This window comes from Mus musculus, chromosome 5 (assembly GCF_000001635.26).
Source record: "Mus musculus strain C57BL/6J chromosome 5, GRCm38.p6 C57BL/6J".
Taxonomy (NCBI): Eukaryota; Metazoa; Chordata; class Mammalia; order Rodentia; family Muridae; genus Mus; species Mus musculus.
Window position 1 is genome coordinate 74,747,854 of NC_000071.6, and position 26,174 is coordinate 74,774,027.

Here is a 26,174-nt window from a genome sequence, read left to right on the forward strand (position 1 = left end):
CATAGTGAGCTTTCCATTGCTGCGATAAAAAACACTACCAAAAGCAACTTGGGGGAAGAAAGGGCTTATTTGGCTTACATATATCATGTGTCACAGTCCACTGAGGGAAACTAAGGCAGGAACTGAAGCAGAAGCCATAGAGGAAAAGAATCATGGCTTGCTCAGCTTGCTTTTTAAAAATACAATACAGGACCATTTTCCCAGAGGTGGCAGCACCCACAGTGGGCCAGGGCCTCTCCCATGGACATTAATGAAGAACACGTTCCCCCGAGTTGTCTCTAAGCCAGTCTGATGGAGACATCTTCTGAATTGAAGTTTTCTCTTTCCAAAGGACTCTAGCTCAAGTCTAGAGCCCCAGAAACCTAACTGACACACCCGTCTAGGTAAGCCCCAAAATATGGCATGGCTAGGAGCATGCTATTCAAAGCTGGCATCTCTTTTTTTTCCCATTTTTTATTAGGTATTTAGCTCATTTACATTTCCAATGCTATACCAAAAGTCCCCCATACCCACCCACCCCCACTCCCCTACCCACCCACTCCCCCTTTTTGGCTCTGGCGTTCCCCTGTACTGGGGCATATAAAGTTTGCAAGTCCAATGGGCCTCTCTTTCCAGTGATGGCCGACTAGGCCATCTTTTGATACATATGCAGCTAGAGTCAAGAGCTCCGGGGTACTGGTTAGTTCATAATGTTGTTCCACCTATAGGGTTGCAGATCCCTTTAGCTCCTTGGGTACTTTCTCTAGCTCCTTCATTGGGAGCCCTGTGATCCATCCATTAGCTGACTGTGAGCATCCACTTCTGTGTTTGCTAGGCCCCGGCATAGTCTCACAAGAGACAAAGCTGGCATCTCTTATTAGCTGGTCTGAGCTTCTTCTGTGAACTGATAGCTCTGATGGGTAAAACTTTTGCTCCCGTAAATGCTTTGGGAAAAGAGTTCCAAAGATAAACTCCAGTCTCCATTAGTGATTCTAGGTGGCTCTAGGCCTCAGTGGTGGCATACTACAGTCCATGAATAGAACCGTGAGGGGAGAATTTGTGAGAAAACAAGACGAGAGTCTTGTGACCTCAATTTCTTCAGAGATTTGTGGTTTGAATATGCCTGGCCCTTGGGAAGTGGCACTAGTAGGAGGTATGGCCTTGTTGGAGGAAGTGCATCACCTTGGGGGTGGGGCTTGAAGTTCTACCCAGTGTGGAAAGACTCTCCTTCTAGTCGCCCCATAAGACAATCTTCTCCTGACTGCCTGGGGATCAAGATGTAGAATTCTTGGCTCCTTCTTCAGCACTGTGTCTGCCTGGATGCTGCCCTGCGTCCTGCCATGTGATAATGGACTGAACCTCTGAACCTGTAAGCTGGCCCTAATTAAATGTTGTCCCTTATAAAAGTTGTCTTGGTCATGGTGTCTCTTCTCAACAATGGAAACCCTAATGTTCTTGTATTTTCATGCTCCTCCCAGGTGTAGTGGATAAGTGACTTTACTTCAGATTATTCATTACAACAGGCAATTGTTTGGTTTCTTTTTTTTATATGCTTCTGTACAAGTTTTTGCCACGTGAGGCTTGTGTGACACATATGGCTTGCCCTTGTGATTGGACACTTCACTCGTGTGACTCCTTCTAACCCTCAGTGTGTAAATTGTCTGCTGTTCTGAATAAAGTTGGCTACTGCATGAGACGTGAGTCCGTGTCATTTTTAGGACTGCTCTTTCAGGTCCCACTGCCAATCAGAGTGCTAAAAGCTATGGCGCATAATAACCTCTATGTACTCTCTCCTTGTTCCCAGGTGTCACTACTGTCTGCTGCAACTCTTGTTTCCAAACCAGAAAGCTATGGTCAATGGCTACTTTGTCTTTTTGACTAGGGGAACCTGTTTGTTAGCAGCTTCTTTCAGTGCATAGCCCATGGAATGCTTGACACTAATTTCCTGTTTTGAGAAGGAAAATCAGCATGTGTATTCTTAGTCCAAGGTCAAATCTTTACTTTTTCTGTGTCCTCGTCTTTGCTTCCAGTTGTGAGCCCCTCTATGCCATGGTCCTTATCCAGGCTATCTGGCTGCTGGTGAAAGAGATGTAAGCCAGCCAGTAATAATGTCTTCCTGCAAGATCCAAACTGTCTGCATAAAGATGAGACTCGAGACATCTGGGCAGTTGCTCCTCCTGTCACCTTGGATTCTGTGGATGGAACCGGTGGCATTTCCTCTGAAGACGCACCAGGCTCTAACCTGGAGGCTGCTCAGCCTTTTGTTCTCACCGAGATTTACTGGATGTGCTGTGATGGAGAGAGTAGTTGGAAAGAGGCTGACACTTAGATTAGATGTCACTGTGCCTTTCTAGCCCAGTTTAATGGTTTACAGTTCGCTGTAGTATCGGGTCCAGTCAACCTCACTGGCTGAAATGATAAAACCAACTTATTGGGAAGGAAAGAGCTGACATTGCCAAAGAGGCTTTCAAGGTCCTCATCTGCTCCCCAACTTTCCTCTGCCAGGAGAAAAACGCTAAGAGATTTGAGGACTTATCGGAAGCTTTGGAGTTTCCCCGGAAAGGTAAGAGAAATGGTTTTCCCTCTCTTTCCTCTCACTGAGTTGGTTCCAAGAGTTGAGTCCACTCTGGGATTAACAACAAACACAAACATACATACACACACACATACACACATACACACAAACACACATACACACACGCACACCAAAACAAGCTTTCTTGCATGGTCATGTAATCAAAGCAGCTGACTGCTTTCAAGTGGAAACAGAGAGAAGCCATGGATGAGAAACAGGACATGTTAATTTAGCCTTACAAATGCACCCTTCCCAAGGCCAGCATTACTCATGCTTGGCGTCGACCGCATGAGGCCCAAGTTTGCTCAAACACCATGGCTCAGAACTGCCCTTTCCATTAGCAGACAACTTTCCAGCTAGTGACACGCTCCAACTCTGCAGAGATGTCCAGATGTAACCCAAATCCTAATGGTTACAGGAAAGCAAGCAGTTCTTCACCATAGGAGAAGTGGTGCACTCTTGACAGTCTCAGCAAAGTAATGTGCCCAGTGACACATGGGAGAATCTTATATTTGGTGCATGTTGAGGGAGGGGCCTTAAGGCTGGGCAATGGAAAATCATATGAAATCATTTCTGCCTTCTAAGCGTGATGAAGCTGGAACCTGACTCAGCCTTTTCTCAGGCTGTTTTCCTACTCAAAAAATGTTCCGACTGTAAAAGGAGGTAGAAAATAGTTTCTTTAAAGGCCATGAGCTAATAATGCCTTTCACCATCTCTGCCGAATCTAATCTGTCTTGGTTTACCCACTCAGTGCAAATGGGAGAGGCAGTGGAGAGTCCAAGTCTCCAGTGGCTTCCATACTGTCTGTACAGCAATATCTCCCATCTTTGAGTCTCTGAGAGGCTGGGACTCCTTGCTGACTTTGAACTGTTCTCATGTCTCACAGCCACCTTGAATCTAACCCTCAAAGCCAACTCTGTTTTTTAACCTTCTTCCTGCACTCCCCCTCAGCCTGCGGCTCTTCCATCCAGTTCACGTTCCATCCTGGAAGCCAACCTTCCTCAGCTTCCTCCTCCCATCCCCACTTTTATTGTGCCATCTCTAAGGAAAATAGCATCTCCAGGCTACGCTGAAGTTCTGTACCTAGTCTACTGACGGGGACTTCTTGCTCCCCGTTTTGCTCCTGCATCTACACTCCCAATTCCAAAAGACAGACTTTCTAAAATGTAATATTCAGAACATGCCGTGGGCCTGTCTGTTAAGCCTCGGGGTGAGTTATGAGACCTCTCACTTGGCCCTGAGGGTTTGGCATGTCGGGATGGCTCACATCTTTGGCTTTTCCGAAGGATGCATTAGCTTGCTGGCAGATCCTTGGATGCCCCCAGCGCTCTTCACCGCCCAGCTTCTGCTCTTACAGGGTGCTCTGTTCTGGCCTTTCCTCCTTCACATACAAACTCTCTGTTCCTGCCTCTCTCTCTCATCTTTCAGATCTCAGCGCAAATGAAATCTGAGCTTAGAAACATTTAATATTATATTTAATGTACTTTGGCTGTGTATATTCTTTGTGTGCACACACAGGTACTCTTGTGTGTGTGTGTGTGTGTGTGTGTGTGTGTGTGTGTGTTTCATGATAACAGAAGCCAGAGATCATCTTCAGATGCTGTAGCTTGGGTACCAACCATCTTGGTTTTCTTTGTTTTTGAGATAGAACATCTCACTGGCCTGGAGTTCACAATTAGGCTACACTGGCTGGCCAAGGAGTGCCAAAATCTGACCCATCTTCACCTTCCCAGAACTGGCATTACAGGAGTGTAGTACTAAGCTCAGAGTTTTTGTGGCAGTCCTGGTGATGAAACTCAGGTCCTTATGCCCATGATTGAGCAATCTACCAGCCTATTGCATTCTGTATCCATTTGCCTAATATATTTATAGTTTACCTTTCCACATCCATGTTTCTACCCACAGCTAGGTTTCTTTCATGAAGGCAGGAGCAGATTTTATTGAGTCTGGGTACGTAACAAGGCCTGAAATTTTAATCCAGTAAAGAGCCATGTGAATATGAAAAAAAAAAAAAACACACACACACACACTATTTCCTCTTAATTTGGGGCATTTAAGAAAACTGACTTTCTTTTAATTTTTAAATTGAACTCGTTCTTGGTATTATGAGCGGGGGATTATTTTGTTGGGTGGGCACTCGCTCCACAGCGTGATTGTGGCATTCAGAGGACTACCTTGTAGACTTGGTTTTCTATCGCCTCTGTGAGGTCTCCAGTGTCTGTACCTGTCAGGCTTGAAGGACAAAGGTCCTTGCTAAGCTATCTTGTCAGCCTGAGTTTCTTAAATATCTACAGAGGGGAATTTGATGTCCTCACTCAGACTCAGGCACTGACTTCCCAGGCAGACCAGGCAGTGAGCAAGCACCTGTGGCCTTAGAATCTATACCCTCCCCTCTCTCCCAAGCGTCCATTCTTCTCAAACAGTTGTGTCCTGGCCAGGGAAGGGTCAGGCAGAGCTCCGGAAGTGTCAGTTGAATCCATTTCTGACTTCCCATGTTAGATTTTGTAATTCATTCCTCATGAAGCCAACAGTCAAGAGAGAATATTGTACTGCTATAAAAATGTTCAGTGACTAGCTTTGGGAAAGCAAGCACCATTTAACTTTAGAACATCAACTTAAGGGGTGGGTGTGTGTGTTCCAAATTCTAATAACCAACATATTTGCCTTGAGTCACTCAGAACTAAAAAACCCTAAGCTGGGAGTTCATCTGTTTTCGGTTTTATATGAATTTGCAAAACTATGGTGACTCACCCACCCCGCCACACCCTCATAGTCTCCTCTGGAATCCTGGTTAGCATGTGTTAGACAATGCTGGGACACCAACTAGATTATTTATTCACACAGGGATTTTATTTATTTGCATTGAGGCAGAACCAGGAAACAACTTCCTGTCCATATTTGGAAGAGACTTCCTGTCTACTGGAAAAGGACTGGGTAAGTAGTATGGAACCGCTCTCCTTGGCTTTCCTTAGACTCCTGGGCTGTTCCTTGGGAAAGGAGAAATAATGGGAGAAGTGCCTGGTGCCATCAGGAGTCGTTGACCAATCTGGGGCTAGGATGCTGTCTAGAAAAGTAAGGTTCTCCTTCCCTCTGCCTCTCAGGTCTTATGCTGAGGCCTGGCAGGCACTGAAGGTGCTTGTGTAGTGCCTCTCCTCTCTCTCCTCTCTTTCTTCAAGGCAGAGTTTCTTTTTTTGCAACAGCCCCAACTGTCCCAAAGCTTGCTTTGTAGACCAGGCTGGTCTATCTCTTGAGTACTGGGATCAAAGGTGTGGCCATCACACCAGCCCCTTGTGCAGCCTCTAAGTGTCCTGGTTTAGGCAAGCTACACTGGTACAGGGATGCCAGGCCAGCTGAGACATGTTGTTCCTTTGCTTCCATCCCCCACCCCCATCACTCTTTGGTGGGTGGCTTAGTCAGGCAATTGTGGGTCTCATGGTCCATGAATCACTCACTATCCACTTGCCTCTTCAGAAAGCCAGCGAACCACCTAAGGCTCCTGGTTGGCTCTTCATTACGTTCCCACCAGAACCTCCTCTTCAAGGGTCATGGACTGGTAGTATACTTTACACCATTTATTTTCCTTGTCTGTCTGTCTGTCTTTGTTTATTTTTATTGAGTCAGATTCCCATCATGTAGCTCAGGCCTACAGCTCACTATGTACTCCACGCTGGCCACAAACTGGAGCTTATCCTGCCTCAGCCAACCACGTGCTGGGTGGCAGATGTGGGCCAGCAGGCCCTGCTGAAAGTGTTCCTTTCATAGCCAACTTCGGATATACCCATGTATAACTTGCTTGTCAAATAAATATCATACTGGAATCATAAAGATGGAAGTCATTGTTGGCCTTAGCTGAGAAAACTAGTGTCTCCCAGGTCCTAGATGTTTTGGGGAAACTTGGTCAAACTCTCTGAGGAATTTAATGGAACAGTTTCATCTTGAGTCACCTGGGTCAGAGCAGAGCTCCGCATCCTGTCTCTGGAGCTGGGGGTCTTGTTCCTTTCTTGGTGCTATTCTAATGGTATTTTGCTCTTAAAAAAAAAAAAGTATTCCATTCTTGTCACAGAAGGAAAGCAGACCTGGAAGGCCTAGGTGGTATCTAAGAGTCTCTGGAAAAGCTAGCAGTGGGAACACGCATCCTGCTCCCATCTCTTCCTCCTGCTTTCCGAGGGGGTCAAGTCTTGTTGCAGCCTCTGATCACACAGCCTTTCCCACTCTTTCTGTGTTTACAGGTTCCCACCTGATTCTCTCCTGAGTAGGATTCAGAGACTGCAGAGGGGAGGGAGAAAGTAAATTGAGTTATGACATGAAGAAAGTCCAGTTTTTAGAAGCAATGATTAAATTTAAAACCCCTCATTAAATTCCAAATTGCAGAAAGTTTGAGCCATCTGTGCAGGATGCTCAGGATGAGGTTGAGGCCAATCATCCCAAGACGTTTGTGTTTTGGTCTTTTTCACTGTTGCTGTTTTTGTTTTGCTCTCTGTAAGTTACAGACATTTCTCTTTGAAGGGGATTCACTTCTTTCTGGGCTCTGTGCAGGCAGGGCTGCAAGACTAAACTTGGCATATTCTGGGAGAGTGACAGAGAAGAGGCGCATCCCGGGCTCCATTCGACAAAGGCTACAGCTTCCACGACCTTGCTTCCAACTCTGGCAACATGACTGGCATTTACTAAAAGCAAGGAAAGCAGCAACGGTAGACATCCTGAATGAAAAGAACAGTGCACGGTGTCATAGAGGTCTTAGAAGGAGAAATTCATGATGCTATTTCAGGCTGTCGGAAAGCCGAGACACAACACCACCCCAAAACAAACAAACAAACACCCCAAAAGCCTTTAAACTTTTAATTTAAGAAGCTCTAGTCTATTGTTTTGATTAACTGATCAGATCAGTTCAAAACCACATTGTAATGAAAAGTGATATTTCCTAAACTGCTTCAGGCAGCTGGGTCCCATTTTGTGTTTTTGTGTTTTTGGTTTTTTTTTTTTTTTCCAAACAGGTTCTCCTTGTTCCAAACCAGCTGCAGCTGCATGTCCTAATTGTATGCCAGAACCCGCATGACTTTTAGGGGGAAACACTTTGGGGAAGGAATGCTGAAATCTCACTTTTTATAGTTGTTATTTGCTGTGATTGTCACATCCTGGCTATCCTTTACCTGAGTGATCATCTCTGGAAACGGAGACGGAGTGTGTCGTGACAAGAACAGGCAGGCCGGATGCCCTCAAATGACTCTCAGCTGGGTCAGACTCCTTCCCACCACTACTTGGTACAGCTCACGCTGCACAAAGGTCTCTTTAATATTGTGAGATTGCTGTTTTGTTTTAAAAATTGCAGAATTAGCACTGACACCGCATGCCTTTGACCCCAGCACTCTGGGAAGCAGAGGCAAGTTGGATCTTGAGGCCAGCCTGGTCTACAGAGTGAGTTTCAGGACAGCCAGAGCTACACAGAGAAACCCTGTCTAAGAAAGCAAAACAAAACAAATTAAAACAACAACAAAACAAACAAACAGAACTAACATTGGCCTTGGTAGCTCATACCCAGAATTCCAACAATCAAGGTAATGATGCTTGGAAGATCGAAGCAAAGTGAGGTGTGTGTGTGTGTGTATGCATGTGTGTGTGTGTTCTTGCTACACACATTCTTGTTACACATGGTGGTTTGACTTGCTTTTTGAACTAGCCAGGACATACCCTCCTGTGTTACCCCTTGGTGTTACAAAATTAGATCAAACAAAAGGTTTCTCTCCAGTGTCTCAGCTCCTTTGAGCCTCATCTTGAGTCGATCATGCTGAGCTGATAACACAGAGACAGGATGGCAGGAACGACAGCGGCAGCAGGAGAGAAGGCAGCTAGGCAGCTGAGAGTTCTAAGGGTGGATGGAACAGAAACCCTGGGAGCAGAGATGACGGGAACAGGAAGGGCTGAGAGAAGCTGAAGCTGAGACATCGTGGGTCCTTGATACTGGAAGGATCCCAGGAAATGGCCAAGGGCATTTCCAAGACACCCTAGACCAAGAGCTGTCACAAGAGTTGCTGTCTTGAGTTTCCGCCTCTGGAGCCCACCTAAGTTGTAAATGTAGAGGGCTCTGCCTGCTGATCATCAGGTCTTAGCTACTGAAACCCAGTTGCGCTGGGAGCAGTGGATGACAGCAGTTTCCAGAGTTCAGCCGAGCTCAATTCAAATCACAGGAAAAATCATGAGCCAGTGACGATTGCTGTTATAAGGTGTATGGTGTTGGGGGATGGTCTGTTATACAGCAATAGGGAGCGGACACATGATGGACAGTATCTGTGTTCTGAAAGCATTCACATTCCTCCCTCAAATTCTAACAAGTTTTCCAATATGGAAACTTTATAGTCAGTAAATGCTGTAATTATTTGGCATACTTGCTATCACTTAACATTTAACTTATTCTTAAAATTATTACTAATGTGTGCAACGCTTTATAATTTTTTTCACCCATTGCTTCTATTTATGAGGGTGGGATTGCTGAGTCAAAGGAATTAGAAATTTTAAGTTTGTGTGTGTGTGTGTACGGGTGCTTGTGAGCCACCTTGTGGTTGCTGGGATTTGAACTCAGGACCCTGCTGAGCTATCTCCCCAGCCCCCTCACTCAGTCATCTTGAGAGGGAACGTATTGTTTAAAACTGGTTTGCTCTGGGGACCTGAGAATCGTGACTCACCACACATTAGAAGTTCCCATTTTAACCTGCTCCTGTTTACAGTCTGGCCACACTTCCTCCTTACTCTCTCTGCTTCCTGTGTGCAGTAGAAATGTGATCACCCAGCTTCCTGCTCTGGCCACCCACTGCCCTATCCATCCAGTATTATAGACGCTGACTCTCTGGAGCTGTGTGATGGTTTGGATATAATTGGTCCCCATGGGTTCATAGGAGGTGGCATTATTAGGAGGTGTGGCCTTGTTGGAGGAAGTGTGTCTCTGTGGGGGTGGGCTTTAAGGTCCTATGCTCAAATCAGGTCCAATGTGGCACTCTCTTCCTGCTGTCTGCTGATCCAGATGTAGAACTCCTAGCTCCTCCAGTACCATGTCTGCCTGGGTACCACTATGCTCCCTGCCAGGACCACAGTGGAGTAAACCTCTCAATTGTAAGCCAGCCCCACTTAGATGCTTTCCGGTGGGCATGGTATCTTTTCCAGCAATAGAAACCCTAACTAAGACAGACTGCAAGCCAAAATAAATCATTTCTTACTTATGTTTCTTTTTTTGTCAGAGTGTTTTTTGTTTGTTTGTTTGTTTGTTTTTGTTTTTTTACCACAGGGTGATATACCAGTGGGATGTAATTGATTTTCAATGGGTATCTGTATCTTGCATGATTTGATGGTACTGCTGACTCAGCAATGTCTCCTCCTGGCGTGGCATTGGGTATGGACTCTTCTCAATAAGAGGATCTCCAAATGAAACCAGAAGATGCACACACTGACAGATGCTTAAATCACCGCACCGACAGATGCTTAAATCACCGCACAGAAACACACAAGTAACACAGGAGTAGGGCAACAAATGTAGCAAAGGGAGGCGAGGGTTGAATCCCTCACCAGAACACAATGAATTCAAAATACACCAGAGGCCCTAATGTAAAACCCCTAACTCTGAACGTGCTGGAAGAAAACGTAAGCACCATATCTCAGGTTACAGGTTAGGCAGGGACTGGCTGAAGAAGGCCCCAATAGAACAGAAAGCCATCCTAGAACTGAAGAATGGCATGAGACTAAAATGCTACTGTACAGCAAAGGAGACAGCAAACTGCTTAAAGGGACAGATTACAGAATGGCAAAAAAACAAAAACTAAAACTTTGCCAATCATATAGCCAGTAGGGTTGCCATCTACAATCAGCAAAGAACCCTAAAAAATTGAATAAATACCCAAACCACTAATGAATGAACTGAGGAAATAGCTCTCGAAGAAGAAATGCAAATGGCATATTAATATTTGAAAAAAAATTCTCAGCCATCAGGAAGATGCTAATTAAAAGGAAATTCCAGCCTATCCCAGGCAGAACTGCTTTCAGCAAAAGACCACGTGGCAGTGATGACCAGCTAAGACTCTCTCGGGGAGAAAAGAACCCTTACTCACTGCTGGTGGGCACAGAAAGTGGGGCCACCACTGGGGAAATCAGCATGCAGGCTCCTCAAAAGAATAGAAACTGCCACATGACCCAGTTCACACCCAAAGGACCCCAAGTCAGCATGCCACCAAGATGGCTTAGGGGTTCACTAACAGGCAAATAGCTAAAGAAAGTGTGGTATATATGCAGAATAGAATGTTATTCATCTGTAAAGTGTGACATTATGACATTTACAGGAAAATGGATGGAACTGGAGATGACCATGTGAGACGAAATAAGCCAGATTCAAAGTGACAAATGTGGAATCTATGTTCATATAATGTATGTCCTAATAAGTGATAGGAGGAGTGTATGACATGAGTGTACAAAGGCAACTGCAGGAGAGGAGGAAGACATGAAAGCAGAAGAAAAAACTTTTGAGGGCAGTCAGGGAGCCAGCAAAGGGGAAAGGGAGATGGCTCAGTGGTTAAGGGCACTGACTACTCTTCCAGAGGTCCTGAGTTCAATTCCCAGCAACCACATGGTGGCTTGCAACCATCTGTAATGGGATCTGGTGTCCTCTTCTGGTGTGTCTAAAGGCAGCTACAGTATAGTCGTATACATAAAATATAATTTATGATATATATATTATTTTCATATATATGACAACATAGCCTTACTTTGTACACTAACTGAAAATTAACTTTAAAAATTGTCTGCTATTGTAATTCAGATTCCATTGCTTTTGGGGGTACTAAAGTGGAGTTGAAGCTACTTTGTGCAAATGTGGCATATTGAAATATTCAGATTTGCTAAGCAGACAAAATAAAGGTAACTATCTACTTAGAAAAAAAAGGAAAAATGATTTCCATTAAGTCTTAACCAGTGCCACATGAAGGCCTTGGATCCAGTTTGTCAATCAGTTATTTTAACTGGCGCATCTAGGCTGATTCCCCCTGACCCTGTGACCTTATATATGCAGACAGTGAAGATGCTGAACTCTCATCATGTGACAGATACTATTTACAAGATGTCACATTAGGCAGCATTCAAGTACCACTGCAGATGAAGAACACAAGTGGCTAAGTCGCTCAGTTGCATGTAGTGACAATACGCTGTAAACCCAGAATCTTATCGCCTGGGTCCCAGTCTGAATTCTTTCAGTGTGTACTTGCCCATGGGCATTCTAAGCAGGCTCAGTGTCCCTGAATTTGACTACTAAGACAGAGTCAGTCCTTGAATGTGGAGAAAGTTGCCGCACTAAGCGCAGACCTCAGATCTCTACCCTGCAGCTTTGAGGATAAAGGTGGGACAAGTTCAAAGCCAGCCATATGGTAGTTTTGGACTGGCAAGGCAGCTGCCAATAGTGTGAGGCAAGCCCTGTGGGCAGGGGATGGCAGGCCAGCTGTGGGGTGGGGTCCATCAAAGGGCAGGTGAAGCAGATAAGACTTCGTCTGCCCAGACAAGTGTTTCTGATTCTGCCCCCCATCTTTGGCCCTAGAAGAAAAAAAAAAGTGATTAGCCAGGATTTTAGAACAGTATGGCTGTGTTCTTGCTTATTTAAAGTTTCTATATGGTGCCTTTCTCACTTTAAAAAATGAAACATTTAGGCTGGAGAAATGGCTTAGCCATTGTGATACGTACTGCTCTTTCAGAAGACTCAAACTGGATTCCTAGCATCAATGAGGGTCAGCTCACAACTGCCTAGAACTCCAGCCCCACGGGAATCTGACATTTGTGTTCTCCGTAAGCACCAGGGTGTATACATAATTAAAACAAAATAAATGTTTGGGAGAGAGAGAGAGAGAGAATATGACTCCTCAAAAAAAGTGTCCCCATCCAGAAATGAGTATAAGAAAAGTGAAAGTTACTGAGTTCTCCACACTCCGTGCCTGTGCTGATCCACTCGCAGAAATAACAACTGTGTCACTGTGATTTACCGGACATGAAACCTTCTAAACATATTTCTGTAGACACGCGTGCACAAGACACCAAGAGAAGAGAAGAAGAGAAAACCATTCCCACGTTCTGGAAATTAATACTTAAACAAATTTTAAATTACATTTATATCTAACCACTTACCTGATAATTTTCTCCCTTTGTATGTGTATGCACATCTTAGGGTCAGAGCTATAGGATCCAGTTCTCTGCTGGCTTCATGTGGATCCCGGAGTCCATCTTGGATTGTCATGTTTGGATTGTATGCCTTTGGCCACTCAGCCATTTCCATGGCCCCGATTGATATTGTTTATATACTATTCTAGACCATTCTAGAAAGAAGCAAGGTAGGAGCTGGTCCACTTAGGGCTTTGTTCCTGTGTTCTATGGGGACTTTCATAACTAATTTAAATTAATTAAAATTTACGTGCCATTCATGGGCACTGGCTACTCTGGTGGACATCACAGCTCAGGGAAGAAAGTGTTTCTCCATACAACACCTCGTGAAAGAAATTTGTTCCTATGTTTCCCCAGTGAGTGGATATCGCTGTGCTCTAAGTTCCATGGGAGAACTTGGGACACTGAAGATAAAAAAAATACTATGTAGCATTATTCAAAATGTCAACACGCAGGAGAACACAGCCCACAGAGACTGAAGTGGCAATCACAGAGCTTGCATGAGTCTGTACTAAGTCCTCTTCATATATGCTATGGTTATGTTGTAAAAAGAACTTTTGTTTGCCTGATGTAATTGTCTTCTCAAAACTTACTGCTTCTGTTTGCTAACCTAGTCCTAGTCCTGGAAGCTTCTAGCTTCAATACAATCTAATCTAGGCTTGGAATATTTTCACCCTCTGAGACCTACTGCTGAACAAGCTCGCCCTTTCTAGTTCTTTCTGAGCTCTGGATGGCTGGTTCAACTCACCTGTTCTTGTCTTCACCTGTGTCTAGCTTGTTCTCTCTCTGCAACCTGTCTCTGTTAAACTCTCCCAGTAGAAAACTGCCTCCTTGTGTTCTGCATGGCCCCTCTTAAGCAGTGTCTCTTTCCTCTCTCTTCTCATGAGAGTTGGGCATATCCTATACTGTCAAATCTTCTGATTTATCACTTTACCCTCAATTAGACATCACTTTCAAATATGGGTGCTTCCTTCTACAAACCAACTTTACCCTCAGTTTTTGGATTAAAGGTGTGTACTAAAGGTGTGTGTGTGTGTGTGTGTGTGTGTGTGTGTGTTGCAGACAGAGGGATTTAAGGTGAGCCCTAGGGATGAGCTATAACCACAACTAGAAACAGTTTTCCCCCTTCCACAATCATGGGATTCCCAGTGTGATCAAATTTCCTGCAACATTATGTAGCTTGGTGTTCTTGCAGGACTCCTAACAGTGGGAGTGGGGTTGCCTCTGACTCTTTTGCCTGATCTCAGGACCCTTTGTCTCCCTCCTGAGTTACCTTACCCAGCTTTGATATAAGAGTTTGTGTCTGGTCTTATTTTGTTACGATGTGTTCTGTTGACATCTTGTGTTAGGCCTGCTCTTTTATGAAGAGAAATAGAGGAGGGGTGGATCTTGGGAAGAGCGGAGGTGGGAAGGGTAGTGGGAGAAGGGGAGGGAGAGGGAAACTGGTTGGAATATACTGTATGAGAGAAGAATTTTTTAAAAATGTTCACACTAACAGGAAGTCATGGTGAAGGGAGAAATGATATTGATCATCTGTTGTCATTTTATTCTGGGAATAAAAAAAATTCAAAGTCTGTGTAATTGAGAAAATTGAGTCTGTTTCTTTGCATTTATGAGGACATCGCATAACTCAGTCCTATCTGATGGCCGTATGTTGATTGCAGAGTCTTCCAAAGAAGGAAACTAGTGTGGTTTGAATGCAGAGTGTCCTCCAGAGGCTCATGTGTTTGGACACTTGCTCCCTGATTGGGGAGGTTGTTGAATCCTGAAAAGGTGGAGCACTGCAGGAGGAAGTGGGTCTTGGGGGGCAGCGTTAAGGCTTCCTTATGGCTTCCAGTTTCCTGAGTATGGCTGCATTGTGACCAGCCAGTCTTCTGCTCATGGTACCATGCCTACCCCGTCATTACAGAATGAGCTCTTTGAACTGTGAGCCAGAATAAAACCTTCTTCCTTTAATTTGTTTCCTATTAGTTACTTGGTGGCAGCAGAAACTCAAGGTTGCCTCATCTCTTCCAGGCAAATATTAAATTGCATCCCTTTGAGTCACTTGGGGCCATTTTGATTCTGTTCTCCTCCTGGCAGCCATGAAGGCCAAATGGCCATCGTTGCACTGTTTGCCTTGGCCTGCTCCCCATCTCCATTTTTGTTATGTTTGTTGTTTTGAATAGGGCTGGGAATTAAATCCAGGGCTTTATGTATGTTAAGAATGTACTGTATCACTAAGTCACACTTGAAAACACAAAAACGAGTCACTAAGTCTCCATATTTGCTTCATGAGCATCTCAAACCAGGCCCCAGGTAATTACTGTCATCTGTAAATAGCTTCCTTTGCCCAAAGTGACTGCAATCCAATACTTGGAAAAGTCTGAGATGACACTGTACAGAGCCAAGAAAAATGTGAGCCTGTTGGAACTTTCTAGAGAGGGTACGATTAGTAGCTAGCCCTCCACACCCTGAACTGGCTACAGATCTTGGCTTCTCCCATCTCTGCTCAAATTGCTTGTGAAGCCAAGGATGCCCTGGTGAGCAGAGTCCTGCTGAAACTCCCAAGCATCATTTAGGCAGCAATCATATTTGAAGGTAGAAGATGTACATGATACCCTTTTATAGTTCACTAAATAATAAAAACCCACCTTTTAATTAAAAAGGAATTTCAGCTCTTTAAAGCAGAAAATATGAAGAAAGGAAACCTTTGATCAATGATCGTAACTACTGATGTTTGTATGAGTATTCTTTCATACACTTCTCACTGGGTAGATATGGATATATGAATATGCAATTTTGTCTTTAGAATGGCAACATCTGGAAAGGTATGAAGACAAGTCCAGATGGAGGATTAGTAATGTATGTGTGAATCTGGATAATGCTGTAGAGTATGGTCTGCCTGTGGATACCATCCCAGGAGGCTTTGGCCCTAGGCACCTTCTGCTTTCTTACTTTCTCTTCTTTGTCTCCCACCACACTCCCCACACTCCTTCTACCCCTTCCTATTCCCAAGGACACAGAGCCATTTCAGAGGGTGGGAATATCTCTCAGCTCATCCAAGAGGACTTTTCTCCTCACAGCAGAGAAGGGGACTGCTGGTATCTCACAGACGACAGCCGTGAGGGAAAGCACTCAGAATCACGTTCATCCTTAAGGCCACACCTGCCCACTCAAATGTCTGCATCAGTTAGCCTTCTATCACTGTGACACGATACCAGAGGTGGACAACTTAAAAGAAGGAAATGTTTGTTTGGGCTCATGGTTTCAGAGTTTGGGCACTGCTTAGTTCTGTTATTTTGAGGCTGTGTGGAGGCAGAGCATCATGGGAAGAGTACATAGTAGAGAAAGATTCTGGAGACCGGGAAGCATCGATAGGAAGAGTTAACCTGAAATGGCTAATTTCCTTCCAGTAGGCCGGATGTCTTCTTTTTAAAAAATATATGTATGGGTATTTTGCTTGCATGTATCTCTATGCACAGTATGAATGCCTGATAAAGAAGCCCCCCACCCCCCAAAAAAGGCACTGGATCCTCTGGAACTGGTATCACAGATGGTTGTGAGCCACTTTGAGGGTACTGAGAATCAAACCTAGGTCCTCTGGAAGAGCACTCAGTATTCTTAACTGCTGAACCATCTCCCCAGCCTCTGGATCCTGCTTCTTTTACCTCCTCCTGATAGTGTTATAGGCAGAGGACCAAACTGCCTATGAGCCTTAGAGAGACATTTACGGTCTACATTAAACCAGTGCCTCTGCTCCCATGTATCTACCATTCTACACTGGGAAGCTGCACAAGGGGTGGGAGGCGACTCAGAGACTCATTCTAGTACTTTGAGGATAAGGGAAAGCATTAATAAAACTGATTTTCAGCACTTCCCACCCTCCACCTCCCCAAAGACACCGACTCCCAGTTCATCAGACCAGAATCATTTTGGAGGTATTTCTTTGACACCTCTATGTTTTTATCTCTAGACTGGGGATAATGCTATCTTCTTCACACTGTTGTTGGGATGATAAAGGGAAATGCATGTTGCAGTATGAAAAGGATGCTTCACTGCTGTCTGACAGTTCCCAAGACTGACACTCTAAGGGTATCAGCCTTGTGATGTTCCTGGACCTGGTCCTTAGCTTTCCAAATCTAGCCTTTAGATAGTTCATTTAGCTCCCTGTCAAAACTCACTGGGGAGATGAGCCAAAAAAAAAATGCAGTTTATAAACAAGAATTGTAACATGACCTGCTGATTGCCAAGTCTACAGGGAAGTTAAGTTATAGGGCAATGATTCCTGGGTGAACTGCAAAGGCAGGGATTTGGTGGGATGGTGACTGATGTTATCTCATTGTGACAGTTCATGGCTATCACAGCTGTAGGGACAGCAGGCTCGAAGCATTAGATCCCTGCAGCTTCTATCTCTTCAGTTTCCCTCCTTCTGGCCACCACAGTGACTTCCATGACTGTAGGAACATGTCTCACTAGGGGGTAGCTTTACTTTGATTTACACCATTTCAGGTAGAAATTTGTACCTTTGAAAGTGAACATGCGTTCCTATAAGGCAGTGTGCTGTAGTCTTTTAAAAAAAAAAAAGTCAAGATAGCACTGAATTAAGCAGGTTTAAAAAGTGAGCCGGAGCTAGGGAGATGGATCAACTGGCAAAGAAGCTGCTCGAAATGTCTATGCATAAAGCATAGAGACAATGAGCAAGCCACTCCTTCCCTCTGTTCAGCTTCTTCTACTCACAGTAACTGCCCCACGGGGTTGTTTCAGGGAACAAATGAGTTAATGTGTGTGGCATTCTTGGAACAGTGCCTGGCAGTCGCTTTGTGTCGTGCTGGTTGTTATCATCCGTATTTTGTTATGTTTAACTTCTATACATGTTTATGCTGTCACTGTATATGATGTGTGCATCCAGACACAGAGGGGCTATGATTTGGGGAGTTTTAGAATTTTGAATACATGGAGTTGTTCTGAACTATCCCTTTCCAGTGTGCCTTCCCCTGTTCACGTGAAATGCATCCATGCATGTCTTTCCAGTCTGTTCTCTTCTATTACTGTGCAAAATTGTTTCCATTGTAGAAAGAACACAATATGGCTAACTACTCTCCTTTTGTTGGGCATCTGTTGTTAGTCTTTGGTATTATAAATAATTATTATACAATACGATTGTGCATGACTCCTTATAGACTTTGTCTAGATACACTTCGTGGTTTTCTTTCAGGCAACTCTTCACTGTGGGATACTGTTATTATGTTCTTAAGGGGATAGTAGAGATTGCAAAACGAGCTGCAAACACAAAGCACGGCTCAGAGAAGTGCCCCCCCATGGTTCCGTACCCTCTTTCATCTCTCTAATAACACATAAGTCCTAATGAAGACAGGAAGTGGGAAAGTCAATAGGCCCTTCTAACAACCGCATGACCTGGAGGCAAGTTGCTGGCTCTTTGGGTCTCCATTTGCTTATTAGGACAACATTAGTTATCACTCTGGGCTGTTTTAGACCTGGGAGACTTTAGATCCAGAAGAGCATCAGAGCAGAGAAAGCATCCATCCTTGTTGATTGAAATGGGGCCAATGCGACAAGATGCAGTTTAAAATAGCTGTTTGGTGATTGCCAGAACACAGCATTTCCCATCAAAGAGTGGATGAGAAAGAGACGAATAGAAAGCCTTTCTGGAAGCCTAAGACACAGGGAAAGTCCCCCACCTCAATAAAAACTGGCCAGATTATCATAGGAGTCGTCTCAGGAAATTGCACAATTTTGTAGGAATGAGATTAAAAACACTAATGGAATGAGACATTCCACTTTCAAGAGACAAAGCCGGAAGCCAGACTCAGTTGTGGTTCAGCAAGAAATTTCGTCGGAAGTGGACATCTCTAAACATCCTCTCTCCGCAGAAGTTCTGCCGCGCTGGAAGATTTTAAACCCAAGGGCAGAAGGTTATCACTACCAGCACAGAAAGAATGTGCTGTGTCTCCATCTCCAAGTTCTCTGTCTTGACCTTGAATTGTCCTCTAATTATCCTCTGATGGCTTGCATTACTGCCTCCCCAAACTCTCCATTCTTAAAGAGAGAGGGAAGGGGTCTCTGGGTGAGATAACACATCCCTGCCATAAAGTAACTTCTGAGTGTAAGCATGTGCCATGTTCCTCCCAGCATGCAAAGTGGCAAAGGAAGTGAAAAGGAACAAAGAGGCGCAAAGACCACCGTGGAGATGTGGACACGATCACACCAGAAGATAGAACACTGCCAATATGGCCTTCCTGCTAACCCTGCTCCCCCAACTTCTCAATAGGAACCTAGGCCAGGTCCATGGAAGCTTAGCCACAGAACCTGTCTCCCAGCCCACTTGGCCACTGGTGACTGTATAACAAAGGTGTGGCTGGCTGAAGATCTTATTGGCCCTGAAGGGGAGGATATGTCTTCAGCTGACTTCCTTTCTTCTTATAGATAGAATTGGGAGTTAGAGGTGGCCATTCGAGTACTTCTGAGACATATTATGTACTGAATCGTGTCCCCAAATTTGTAACTCCTGCTGTTACTGTCTTTAGAGATAGTGTCAATGAGAGGATGTTTGCAGTTAAGGGAGGTTGTGAGGGTAGGGGTTTAAAGATAGGGTTTTACTGTGTAGTCTTTGTTGACTGGGAATCTACTATGTAAACCAGGCTTTCCTCAAACTTCCAGAGTTCTACCTGCCTCAGCTTCCCCAGAGAGTGCTGTGTTTAAAGCCATGGGCCACCATACTCAGTTTCCAGTGACCCTTTGAGGAAGAGAGGCCTTGTTGGAAACTGACTCTCCTGGTCCCACATGGAACCACAAGAAAATAAACATCGGCTGTTTAATCTACCAAGTCAGTGTCTCAGTGAGACAGGCATGAGCTGGGAGTCAGGCATCCAGGTGACAGGATTAGAATACAAGCAGTTTGGATTCACAGTGGCTGGGAGACTGGCTGCTCTGGCCATCCACATGAGCACAAACCAAGCTCTAATAAGCCTTCTATTATTTTTGGAGTCTTTAATGAAGCTGGGTAATTTCTTGTCTTCTATAGATTTTTATTTACTTATTTTTAGTATATTATTTTGAGTTGCATAAGGCTGCTTTCATGCAGTATAGAAATGCTTGTCAGCTTGGTTGACTAAGGAAGATCTAGCGCACTAATGAGGTATACCTTTGGGCTAATCTCTAATCGTTCTTACAAAGAGGTTCAACTCAAGAGAGAAAACAGACCCTGAATGGACTGATGTCACGGAGTGAATTGAAAGTAAAAATAGAAGACGTGGATAAAACAGAGCTGAGCACAGCATTCATCTCTTGGTGTGCTCCCTGACTGCAGCCACACTGTGACCAGCTACTGAGCACACACATCTGCACGGTTCCCTGTGATGGACTGTATCCAGTCGTAAGCCGTGCTCCAAAGCAAATCAGTCTTTCCTAAGATGCTTTCATCAGGTGTTATGTAACGGTGAGGAGAAACAGTTGTTAATATAGCTACTCTGTTTAAGTTAGCTGGATGCTATTAGTTAATACTTCAACCGTGGTGAAATGAGCTATTTCTGAACATATCCTTTTCATCCGTGTAGCCTAACTAAAGTCCCTAACTGAGTATTACTGGTTGCATAAGCATGCAGCTGTACCAAGATTTGCTCCAGTGATTGCCCGCTGTCTGAACTGGAGCACTCACAAGGACGCTTTGGTACTTTTGTGGCAGTTGCCTGTCCCTTCATCTTCCACTGGCTATAAGAGGAGGCTGACCTGGGGATTCAGAGTGCCCACCTGGAGCTAAGGTCCACGTGCCAAAGCCCCACGTACTAACGAACCTCTGGTAGTCAGTCAGCGGCTCTGTTGGAAGGTAGTGGAACCTTTAATAGTTGGATCCATTGAAAGGAAGGTATGTCATTGGGGCATGCTTTTGATGGGGATATTCGAGCCCAACTCTCTCTCCCCCTCTGCCACTCCCTCTCCCTAAAACTCCCTCTCCCTCACCCCCCCCTCTCTCTGTTTCTTGGATACAATGAAGCCAGCATTTGTCTTTCTGTCCTCCACTCCATTCTCTCTGGCCTGACTTTCATTTTGCTACAGTTGCCTTTATGTAAGTGACCTCAGAATAAAACTCCTGAAGCCCTGGGCAAAGATAGCCTCCCCAGCTTTAGGGTGATTGCCTCAGGGGGTTGTCAGTGTGTTGGGAGAGCTAACACAGGCGTCTAGGCCTGTGTCTGTGCTTCAGACTTGACACCTCAAACATCCTCAAGGAATGAAGCTGAGGGGTGGAAATGGCGGTGCCAAATGTTACCAGAAGCCCTGGAAAAGTGAAAACAAACAAACCAAAAACCAAAAACCAAAACCTGAAAGGCCTCTGTGTGATGCTTAAATCCATTATTCTTATTGTTATCTTTGATGAAGAGCTAGGGTGTGGGGGTCTTCTCCTCTCCATGTAGACTATGGAAACAGATGTTAAAATTTGTCCTTAAAGTTTCCTAAAAGCAACAAAGCTCTTACTATTGAAATAACTTTTTGAAGTTGATAGAAGGGATATGCTGAAATCAGTTATGTTTAGGTAGAGAAAAACCTTTCCCACTTCTCCTTGCTAAAGAATGCCTTGGCAGGCTGGGAGCTATTTATACAATGCACATGTGTATGTGCAGCACACTCAAACACTCTGTAGGCTATCTGTCTTCCACCTCTCAAAAGCCCTCTTCAGGCCTGGGGTTACCTCCGCGTTTGTTTATTCCCAGTGACAGTCGCTATTTCTCTGCATCTGGCACAGCCCCTTGCCTTCCAGTTTATATTAACCAGTCCACCCGTTAGAGATATAGGGAGACCCGGCCCTGACTGTCAAGAGTGCTCTGAAAATGGATGGCAATGTCTTTGCTAAGTATTTTGAGGATTTACAACATCAAATATAAACGTTCCATTTGTCAGTCCTGGAGTGTGGGAACCTGACCTTGGATCTACAGGCCATTTCCCCCCTCCATTTCGGAGAAATCCCTTTTCTTCAGTGGTGGGACTCTAGGCTACAGTAACTGAGCATCTTCTCTGTGCCAGCCATGACATCCACCTCTTTTGCATAAACTTTCAGTTCTCCTGGTGTCATCTAGCCAGGGTTGCATACGCCACTAATCCTTACGAACAGAACCCTAGATCCTACCTGAATAAGAAACGGAGCCTGAGAAGGGTTTCTTCCCTCACCTGCCCTTGCCCTGACGGTGTGTGATCAGACCCACCTTCCAGAACCATCCTGATAATGGGGAGCTAGGGAGCTTCTGGACCGGCTTCTGTTTTCCCAACAAAGGAGGCAGAGGCACGAGGCATTGCTTCCCCTTGCTCTTCCTCGTTGTACCTGAGCCCCATGTGGTGAGCAGAACTGTAGAAACCATCTTGCCCGGCCATGCTGTGCAGGACATTTTTTTCCCACCTTTACACTGATACCATTGGCTCTCCGTAGCCCCCCTTCTCACATCATTTTTCTGGTTTCTTTAGTTTTCTTTATGGGGGCTTTCTTCTGGTTTGCTTCCTTCCTGGTGTCTACTGGGCCATGTCCATCACTGTAATGGTGAGCTCTAACCCAGCCCAAGGGGTAATGCTTTGGTGTCGCCCCCCAGCCATCTCTGTCTTTCTGACTCTCCTCAATTCTCTTCTCTCCCTTCTTCCCACCTTTCCTCACAATGTTGCTGATGGGTGTCCAGACAATAATCCTTCACTCATATTCCTTGGAAGTAGAAGCCCCCCCCCCTCTCTCTCTCTGTAGAGGTGGAACTGTTGGTGTTGATGTTATAAAGGTTTGTCTTCCATCATAAGAAATGACTCATAACTGTTTACACTCCGTATCTGTTCATGCATATGGCCCACTTTTTCCATGAGGTCTTTTAACACAGGAAATCATAGTTATCTTGATGGCTCTTTGTGATCCTGTCAGCATCTCTGGGCTGTTGATTGGCTTATCTCTTAACAATAGGTGTCCTCTCTCCTTGCTTTCTTCGTGCCCCAATTTCTAATGGAATGTCAAGCATTGTGTTTGAAGAACAGTGGTGGCTGAGCCAGCTGGTATTTATGCACAGAAATGAGCCTGTCTGTTTTTCTGACAGGCCCTTGGAGGAGGGATTAGTCTGGGTTTGGGTTTTGCCTTCCTCTGCCTGCTATACTCTCAGATCTCAGGTTTCCCTACTTGCTTGTACCTCAGAGAGTTTCCGTCCTACAGCAGATACCTTGTCCTCCCAGCATGTCTACTCTTTCATCCCGTTTACTACCCATAGCACAAACTCTTTCTCAGGTGGGGTGCATTCCTGGGAAGGAAAGACTTTCCTGTACTTCCCCAGTGGCAGTAAAGTAAGGCTTTGGAAGGATAAAACATCTTGAGGCTCAGAGGGCCCTTCTTTCCTTTCCTAGGGAGAGATGGTTTTTGTTTCAACCCATTTCCCAGAAGTAGTAGGTCTTTGCCCCAAGACTATTTACAGTTGACTCAGAGGCAGATGGGTCTCCTTGCCTGCACCCTCCTCAAAGCTGTCCTTTCCCCCAGTATGAGATTTCTGCTTTGTAGACCATAGCTGGGAGAGTAGGAAGTACTTTCCAGGTTTCCCAGCAGGGTCGGGCCTGTTCTTTCACACTAAGTCCACTGAGGGGTAATCTGGCCCCCTGCCCTGCTTTTAGTCTTCAGGAACACCTATGGGGAGGAGCTAGGGGGTGGGGAGTCCCCTGTGTCTAGTTCCTGGTATGCTAACCCACGCTGAATCTTTAGAGACGTCCAACACTTGTAACTCCTTTCCTCTTGCTCACTCTTTGGCAGCCATCTTTTCTTTCCCTGTACGGCCAAAGCCCAAACAGCCAGTGTGTCTCATCTCTCAGGGGAGAAGAAGTGTTCTGACTCTTCTTGGAATTCAGCTTCGTTGGATGCCTTGAGTCTTCGGTTCTCCGATGGGCTCAAGAACAGAAAAAATTTTGTAGATTGTACAGATTATTCCCATTGTTAGTATGATAACAATGCACTTCTGTGGTTTTTACATCCTAAGTAGAAGCAGAACTTGCAACAATCTTACCAGCTTAGAATCTAAAATTCATCTGATGTGTAAGGAGAAGGGGGACTGTGCTGAGGGGCCAGACATGTTCTACAGGAAAGAGGAGGGGAACAGGAGAAGGCCATGGGGTGGGCCAAAGACAGATATCTAGTTCTCTCTCTCTCTCTCTCTCTCTCTCTCTCTCTCTCTCTCTCTCTGTCTCTCTCTCTCTCTCTCTCTCACACACACACACACACACACACACACACACACACACATGCATGCGCTTGTGTGTAGAAGGGGCAATATTTACTGGGACAGAGAGGACTAGAATTTGGGAAGAAGGCCAAAAGAGACTAATAAAGGTGAAAATGAACAAAGTACAGTCGCATGCATATATGTATGAAAATGTTATAAGGAAACCAATTCTTTTTGTATGCATAAGCAAAAATAGTGACAGTTTTTAAAATTAGTGCCATTCTATAAGTTAAAAGGAGACTGGCCTCGCACCTGGCCACTCCCCCTCATCTTGATGCCTCCTACAGAGGTCCTAACAAGAATGGTCCCCACAGGCTCATCTGTCTGAATGCTTGGTTCCCAGTTGGCAGAACTCTTTGGGAAGGATTAGGAGGTGTGCCTTGTTGGAAGAGGGCTGGCACTGTAGGGAGGGCTCTAAGGTTTCAGAAGAATCGCACCATTCCCAGTGTGCCCTCTACCTTCTGCTTGTAGAAGGTAGAGCTAGCTCAAGATTCAAGCTCTCGGCTCTTCCTGCCACAGTGCCTTTGCTCTGCTCATCATGGACTACCTTGGTCATGGTGTCTTGTCACAACAACAGAAACGTTACTGAGGTAGCTCCAATCCTGGTCACGTCGACCATCACATCTTACTCAATTTATCAGAAAGCATTCTGGGTGGAATCTTGGCTTTTAGCCTCACTTTTACCATGGTCTCTTCCCGACATGTCAGCCAGAGTGATCTTCTGAAAACATCGATCAGATTGAGACATTTCTTGGCTGATTTTCCAGTAATTCCCCATGTGATATGAAAATATAAATCCTTCAAATCCCCTTGGTGGCTGTCCATTATCTGCCATGTCCCTAGCTCCCTCTGCTCAACTGGTCCCTCTGCTTACTGCACCCCACCCATGAATCCCTCCATACTCACCCCACAAGAGGGGCGTTCTGATCTTAGGGCTTTGCAGTGGCTGTCCCTGCACTCCAGAACTCTCCTCCCTGGGTCATCTGCATAAATAGCCCTGCTTGAACCTTCAGGTCTATATCTAAATGACACTCTTGTCAATCTACTTAAAGTGCAGCCCATTCTACCCACAATGCCTTGTTCTGCTTGATTTTTCCACATCATACTTACCACCTTCTAAAATATCACAAAATATACTGATTTCAATAAACATTTTGATTATATTCTACCTTCCTCTGCTAGTTTGCAGATTGTGGCTAGCAAAAATGTAGTAAGCTCTCTCTCTCTCTCTCTCTCTCTCTCTCTCTCTCTCTCTCTCTGTCTGTCTGTCTGTCTTCCCGTCTCTTTGTGGTGCTAGGAGTTGAACCCAGGGCTTTGCATACACCATATAAGCACCATACCACTGAGGTCCATCTTCAGCCCTTGAATTTTAGGGACAGACTCTTTCTTTGTAGCCCAGGCTATCCTTGAACTTCCAATCCTGTCTCTGTCTCACAAACACCACAATCTTATTTGTTTTGTTTCAAGATTTAACTTAGGTGTTAAAGCCACACCTGGAACATAGGAGCTCACCTACAAACACTTGTAAGATAATGAATACACGCTGATAACAGTTGTTTTGTGGGCATTGACGCCAATTGGCCTTTGCATTCCTGGGGCAATGGTGACTAAATGTTAAAATTGTTTCATGATGTCCACCCCATAGTACACAGAAATTAAATGCCCAGTCAAAGAGGAGCCTTATGCATTTTTGAAAATATGTATAGAAACAAAAGTGTGTTACTCACATTAGGTTAGGAGGTGGTTGGTAAGGACAAGGAGGAGGGGAGGGCAATGAACCAAAGAAATAAAGAAGAAAAAAAATGGAAGGGAGGAAAAGAAAGGCAGGGGTTCCGAAGGACAAACTACAGTAATAAGCGCAACATGGAACTGAGCTAATTCAACACGTGAAAATGCGCCTTGCAGAACTTTCACTGACTCAGGCTGTTCCTCCCCTCAGTGGCTCAGAGTGGAACTTATCATGGCTTCCCTCCACAGGTGTGTGTGTGTGTGTGTGTGTGTGTGTGTGTGTGTGTGTGTGGTGGGGGTGGGGGTAGACTGCTGTGGTTCAGGTGGGATAAATTACACAGGACAAACCCGAGAATCTGTACCCCCTGGGCATTAGGGAGGTGCCCCATGATGCCTTGGGCTAGGAGTGATTTATAGTGTGGCCCAGCCAGGCAGCTGAGTCTGCAGTGTGTTGGGTTGTACTTCCAGAAAGTACCAAGTTTCTGTCTTAA